This window comes from Dipteris shenzhenensis, chromosome 12 (genome assembly GCF_047967505.1).
Source record: "Dipteris shenzhenensis isolate YYH24624 ecotype China chromosome 12, Dip_SZ_1.0, whole genome shotgun sequence".
Taxonomy (NCBI): Eukaryota; Viridiplantae; Streptophyta; class Polypodiopsida; order Gleicheniales; family Dipteridaceae; genus Dipteris; species Dipteris shenzhenensis.
Window position 1 is genome coordinate 42,308,394 of NC_141607.1, and position 7,622 is coordinate 42,316,015.

Here is a 7,622-nt window from a genome sequence, read left to right on the forward strand (position 1 = left end):
ACTTCCTAGCGGTGAAATCTTTTTTTCCTCAACCCAATATCTTGGGCGATCTTTGGGCCCTAGTGTATGTGTTGGGGGCATCACCCTTGTTTGCCCATATCCTTCGTGAGTCATTTTGAAAATTCAGCACATTGGAGACTGGCATTACTCCTCCCTCATGATCCTTGCTTGGGTCATTGGCTTGTGTAGTGTGATCTGTCTCTCTCTTTCCGAAGTTGGCATCATTGAGATCGGATATTTCCTGAACCCATTACCGCGGCTGAAAGCTTACCCAAAGTGCGGCTTAGGGAAACTCAACGTTCCTCATTGAAGTTGGCATCATTGAGATCTCGGCATCACTGAGATCGTTTACCCAGTTCCCCATGTGCTGAATTAGTCGTTTTTAAAGTGCAACACATCTCGGCAATATGCCTCCCTCTCATGGTCCTTGCTTGGGTCGCTGGCTTGGGCTGCGCGCTTCAACACTCTCTCATCAGTCCAGCGGATAGTCCCCAACCACCAAATTTTGTAAACCCGATGGCACTTGGCGCTTGTAGCTCAGCATCCTGTCCTTGTGTGCGATGATCCTCTGACTGGGTTCACGCATTGGGCTTCTGCTGTAGGTCAAAAACTCTCTCTCTCTCAAAGGCCTTCTGCGTCATCTCTAAACCTTGGATCAACTCTGTTGGTCGGCTATTGACGTAATCTTGCTTGCTGAACCGATACTTCCACCTGAAAATAGTCATGTCTATGGAGTTCAGCTTAGTACGGACATTGGAGAGCATTCACCAAGACTGGAAGTGTGGCTGCCTTCGAAGGCAGAAACTGCATTTGGCAGACCAGATTGCTGTAGATTTCAGGATGAAGCTACTCGTGTCCGTGTGTACATGCATGCTTTTGCTGGGAAGCCACATAGTGCGGTCGAGATTTTATTCCGTGGACCAAGCAGAGGGGTTATGGGCAAGGTCTGCCCGTGAAGATCGGCAGCCTTCGGCACCAACTGCCACGGAGAAGATTCTGCAAGAACTGAGGTTGAATGGTACGAGTCCTTGCCATCACGAGAGGACGACAAGCTTCGAAGTTGTAGGTCTGGATAAATACGAGGACCAAAACCAGACCGAGAAGGGACCGATTACAATCTACACAGACGATTTGGTCACGTTCAAGCTGTGGTCTCGATGACAGAAAATGGGACGGCACGTTGCGCTGGGGGGGACTACTATGAATTGGAGCTGGCACGAGATCGATGGAGGTCAAGACCGCGCATCACAGATGAAGGCAATGGCTGCTACACAGTGTCGATTCTGGTGGATGGAGCGTTTCCGGGGAGGTATAATTTCACAGCATATCTGCTTTTTCCCAACTATCATGAGATCTGGGCACTTCAAAACATCAGAAAGAGCTTCGAATTGCAGTTAGTGGCCTTGCAGCCACGGGGTGACATTGCGTATCAGGCGTCGCACCGACATGAACCGCACCGGCTCGTCTGGTCGCTGGGGTCGCACTTCCTACAACCGCAGTTGCCTCGCCGGCCCTGACGGTCGCTTCAACACTTGCGTACCCATTTCGCGAGCGTGCATGGAACCCCGGTGCCGTGGCCTTGTGGCTCTTCTCGAGAGCAATGGATGGGTCTATTCAGGGCATTGTGCTTTCCGTATTTGGGACAAGCACGAGGCTTGGGACTGCCTCAGTAACCTATGGCTCTTCTGCTGGGGGTACTCCAACATGCAGGACTTCATCCGCAACCTCATCTTCGTCCTCGGGTACCCAATACCCAAATGGGCCACAATCAATAATTGGGCTCTTGATCGAGAGGTTGATGAGATTTTTATTAATCCTCATCGTACTGACCAAAGCCTCCATGTTTCGCTTGTCTTCAACGGACACCATCAACGTGATGCAAATGGCCTTGGCCTTCACTCCCTCCTTATCCTAAATATGGTGACCACCTCCTTAGATGCTTTAATGCCTCTGCCTCTCATCCCAATGCCTTCATCTTCAATCGCGGCCTCCATGATGGCCAACATTTCCCCTCCATAGCTTCATTTGTCAATGCTATTGATAATGCAGTGGCTTTTTGGCAATCTGTGTTTAGGGATGGGTCCCCTCGAGACATACTTTTACGTACCGCTGTTGCACCGGCTGGATTCTCTCGTTACATGCAATCCAATCCCCATAAAATGGAGGTCTTTAATGTAGCCATGCTTGAGCATTTTCAGCGACTTGGAAATCTTCAGGTCATCGATGCCTTTGATTCCTCGTTTCCTTTCCATTTTGATCATAGTTGTAGTGACGGTGGGCACTATGGTTGAGCACCTAATGCTACCATTTGGCCATGGATTGGAACACCACATCAATACTTTGTTGACCTCATGCGTATACATATGATGCTAACATCTATATGTCCAAATCATGGCTAGATGTACAAGTCTTCCAATGTTGGGCTAGGATATGGGGCTAGAGTGTGATAGTGGTGCATCATCATTAAGCATCATGCATTGTTGAACTAGGCCAGACTGACACTCTTTTCATGTAAGTTAATTTGTGAAATCTTACTACTTTTTTACATTAATGAGCTAGAAAGCCAAAATTAAATAGCGCATTCATGGTCAAACTTCCTTAACTTCATAATTACCAGTTGTGATGTACCAAGCATATCGTTATTTCCATTACCTTTTATGGTTATCTTGTCACAATTGAATAATTTCTTGATGAAAAGTTTCATACCTACATCTCATGATGCTTGTTTTGAATAGTAGCAAGAAGTGGTGGAAGATGCATGCATTCGACCAGTGCCATTGGAGCAAAGAACATGAGCTGTGATGTCATGATTGGTGGGAGCATTCGAGGCAGCAACATCAGGCCATTCAGGTGATTACCAATCTTGAGTCTTCACAAGCTTTAGCCTACACCCTAAAGTTCGTAGAGTAACAACCCTACCAACACCTCGGGAGATGCACCCAAGAGGCAATGCTCTCTAACATGAGAAATGGCCTACAGAAAGTGAAAGGGGTACATAGCTTAGATCAACTAGCTACAAAGAGGCCAACATTACCTATGTTGGTGTCCCCCAAAAAAAGGAGAAATGGCTTAGGTGCACAATGTCAAAGATGTTGTCAATCAAAAGTACCAACATGACTCGAGCGGTTGAATGCAGAAGCAATGCATGATCATTCTGATCCGAGAGGTCTGTGGGCTTCAACAGAACGTTGAAAAAGGAGAGACAAGCTAAGTGCAGAAGTCATTGCTACAGTGATGACGTTTTGGCATGAAAATAGGAGAGTTTCTCCAAATAGAAAGGACATCTGTAAAAAGTGCATGGAACGCAAAGTGTTTGAGGAGCACATCATACACATCCTAGATACAATGCAAGTCAGTGGTGCCTAAACCAGCCCGGTGGTTGTTTGTGATTCATCTTTGGGATAGTTTACTTGTTTCATTTCCTAAACCAAGCTTGGACTAAATGTGATTTTCCTAAACCAGCTCGGAGGTTAAAACATCATGCAACCATAGGCTGGTTCAGCTCAATTGCCAATTATGTGATTGTGTTGAACAGACATTAGTTGTTGTCCATCTGGGTGGCGTGGTTGAGCAAAAATTAATAGCAATTTATTTTGCAATAGAATAGCAATATATTGTTATTTTACTAAATTGTCTTGGTGGTTAGAACATCATGCAACCGTGGCTGCTTCAGCTCAATCACCAGTTATGTGATTGTCTTGAACTAGTGTGGTTGAACAGACAGTAGTTATTGACTAGTCCGATGGTTGAAATTATTGTGTTTCTTAGTACTTAAATTAGTTAAATTTAATTTCTTGCTATTTGGATCATATACCACTATTTCTAGATCGGGATGGCTTGGACTTAATGTGCTTGTCCTAAACCAGCCCGATGCTAGTTCAAGACAAACAACAAGCAGTTACTGACATAAATTGTGATTGAAATTATGAAATTTGGAAATGAAAAGCAATATATTGTTATTTTCTAATTGGAAAATTCAAAAATAAAAAGGAATATACTTGTTGTTGTCTAATATGTGAAGTTGACACCGTCGGTGGTTGAAATTGTGGCTATCCTAAATGTGTCTCCTAAACCAGCTCAGTGGTTAACTGTCCTAAATGGGTCTTAAGCCAGCCCGGTTATTGACTGTCTTAAACGTGTCCTAAAGCAGCTCGGTGATTAAAATTGTGATTGTCCTAAACTAGCCCGATAGTTGAAATTGTGACTATCCTAAACGACTACGGTGGTTGAAAATTATTTTGCCCAATTAGATACTTTAATTAGACTATGTTTTGTTTTCTTTTAGCAGTTCAAAAAGGGGGCATACTATTCTGTTGTTCCTGCACGTTGGGTCAGCAGATGGATTTGTATCTCAAGTTTTGACCATTGTAAGCCCTGGTACGTCAAGAAACTCAAAGACAAGAATGTTTGTTGTTGCAAAATGCACATAGATTTTGACCTGGTCCGGCAAGCTATGAATGACTTGAGATCTGGTCATGTTGGAGTATTGCTTCATGGGGATTGATGCCCATCCCTCCCTGATGAATGTGCAGTTTGTAGGCCACCTAGATCCTCATCATGTGTTGCAAAGGAGGGAAGGTTCTGTGGCCTAAAGTCTTTATGGGAGCCAGTGGTTTGTCCAAAGGGAGATCATGAGTGGCACCACATTGCATGCATTTGTAGCACATGCAAGCGTTGCGGTTTGAATAATACATTCAATATCTGTCCAAATGAAATAAGGGAAGACAACCATGTTTCTCTAAAATGGAGGAGATTTGAAAATGTTAATTTTGAAGGATTGGATAAAAAGAGATGGCTATGGTCATATAAGAGCACTGAGCCAAGGGAGCTTATAGGTCATGTGGTTCAATCCATCCCAAAATAAGTGCTTCATAATTTCACAGCCAGCTCTAGCAAGATAAGCAGTTCAGGACGTGCCTTGCCAATTTTCCCCGTGACACTATTGTCTTTGTCATAGATTTTGCTGAAAATTATTCATTTCAAGAACAAGATGACATACAAAGTGCTCACTGGTACAACAAGGTATAGTCATTTGCTTGTTTCTTCCATGCCTGATGCCAATCTACTTGTTGACTCATAGAGTCCAGGTCATTGCAAGGCACATACCATTTCTACATTTCAGATGATACGAAACATGACACCTTATTTGTGTAGCATGCTTTTCTAATACATTGGGAATGGCTGAAAAAGAAAAATTCCCATATAGAAAATATAAATTGGGTGTGGTCAGATGGTGTTGCCTCTTAATTTAAATCAACCCGTGGATTCTACTTTGTCTCAAAGTTTAAATCCTTGACCCCGGTCTACACATGATGTGGAATTTCTTTGGGTCTAGCCATGGCAAGGGTGAACATGATGGATGCGATGTTGTTATTAAGCAAACTCTATTTAAACACCAATTAGCATGCCCTCAACAAAAAATCAATGATGCCCATGATGCTGTAACATGGCTTACAGCCAACCTCTCCACAGGGGCACATTCAACATACAATAAACAAAGCTTTAAGAATATTGTAGTACACAAAGGGTTCCATGAAGTGCAAAGGAGAAGCCGACATGATTGCGAGAAAATTGTGGTTTGCATAGCATATGGGACTTTTCAAACAACCAACTAATTAAAACAAGAAAACTTTCTTGTTTCTATAGTGCGTGCATCATAGGGGATTATGACAATTGTGAGAACATTGCAACTATGAAGACATGGGAGTCAGTTCAAGATTTCCCTCCACGTTCAGATGGGGTGACAAACAATGGAGAGACAAATGACTTGCCACATTTTGGGGAGAGTTTCAATGACCTCACTGACTATCTAGAAGAAGGGGATAACTTTGCATTTGTCGCTGCATCTGGGGAGAACGAGGAACATTAGGGGAGAATTGGGGTCTCCAAAGGGCCCCCATTTAGTGCTTCCTAATTTCAAGAGATTAGTGAGGTATTTGAGGTGTACCAATGGGAGTGCTCCTTTTTGTAGGGCAATGCCATGTTGAGATGGAGGGTGGGTAGACCTGCAAACAGCCCCTATTGGCTACTCCTCTTACACTGGGGACCGCACAAACAATCCCCCCCCCTCTCAACCCATGCTTGACCCTTCTTCCATATGCACCTCCCCCAAACAAACCTACAAGTCATTCAAGAGGCGGTGGACCCTTCTAAGCGAATTTTTTCCCACTCTTAACTTTTTACAGGCTTGCCTCTAGTCCACCTCCATTCTCCCTCCATTTTTCAAATGTGGGAACTCATTTGGCATCTTCTTTGCCCCCTCTTGCTCTGGTCCAGTGTGTTTCTCCCTCTCCAGCACCTCCTGTTGTAGCTACTCATTCTCTCTCCATTCCTAGCTACAGCACCTCCTATAGCAACAATTGCTCATCCCCCTCTGCTCTTTCTTCCTCCATTCCTAGCTACAGTACCTCCTGTAGTGGTTGCTCATCCCCCTCTGCTCTTTCTCCCTCCATTCTTAGCTCTAACACCTCCTAGAGAAACTGCTCATCCCCCTCCACTCTTTCTCCCTCCATTCCTAGCTACAACACCTCTTGGAGTTTCTCTAAACCTTCAATTGCACCCTCTATACATCCTCCCTCTCTCTCCTTCTATGGGAGCTGCTCTCTCCCTCCAAGCTACACTTTCTAGTCCACTATTGCTATTGTGACCTCTGTATAAGCATGGTGAGGAGACCATACATGTACTCTGTGTCCCATAGGAGCAAAAATGCACTGGGTTAATGGGTGCCTTACACCTACAGCTTAAATGATTGGATAGTCATGAGAGGTTCTACCAAGGGTCCACATAAGCTTCTCAAGAGCAAAAGAGGTGATCTTTTGCATGAATGGAAGGGCCACATCATAAAGTTCAAGCTTGGGAAGAAAGGATTGCTTACAAAGGTGCAACACATCTACATTGGGAAGGACGTGTGCCTTCCTCCGTCAAGCACTCAATTGACAATACCATCGCATTGTAAGTCTGCATTTTGTGTAAGATTTTGAAGTGTAATGAGTCAGTTTAGAATTGTATTTTGAAATAGAACCAGTGTAATGAGTCAGTTTGAAATTGTATTTTGAAATAGCACTTGTGCATAGCAGATGTATTTCCTTTAGACTTTGAGGATTGGGAACCAGTCGAGTGCTTCTTAGGTAAGTTTACTGCCATTCATGAGGATTTAGGAAGGCAAATGCATGCTGGAGAGAAGTCCTCTGCTTTGAAACAGAGAAAATCTATTGGTATAATTCCAAGTACATTACTCCAAGGAAGGCATCAGGCTGTGGCCATCTTCAATGCATTGCAACACCACAACTTGAAGACATGGATTACAACATGGTGGACACAAGAACAATGCAATCATACAAGGAAAAGATTGCAAAGGATGTGGGCATGGCCATGAAGTTTACATTTGGCTCTAAATGGATAAGGTTGTCTTGGTTTATGCCGCTGCACATTTTTGCTTCTTGTTTTCAGAATATCTAGATGCAGAGAACAAAAATGATGTGGTGTAGCAAGTGCCTACATGAGAATGCCCTTGAGGAATTGCTTGGGGTGAATTGGGGAAGCAGGTCAGGTGAACAAAAGGATGATCTACTTCAATGCCATGTATGTAAGGAAAATGTGGTTGTCAAGTACCACATCTCCCG

General features: G+C 43.9%; 1 pseudogene; it reads left to right on the plus strand.

The window, feature by feature from the left end:
- Window positions 1-723: 723 nt before the first annotated feature.
- On the plus strand, window positions 724-2,399 carry LOC147896242 (uncharacterized; annotated as a pseudogene).
- The last annotated feature ends 5,223 nt before the right edge of the window (window positions 2,400-7,622 follow it).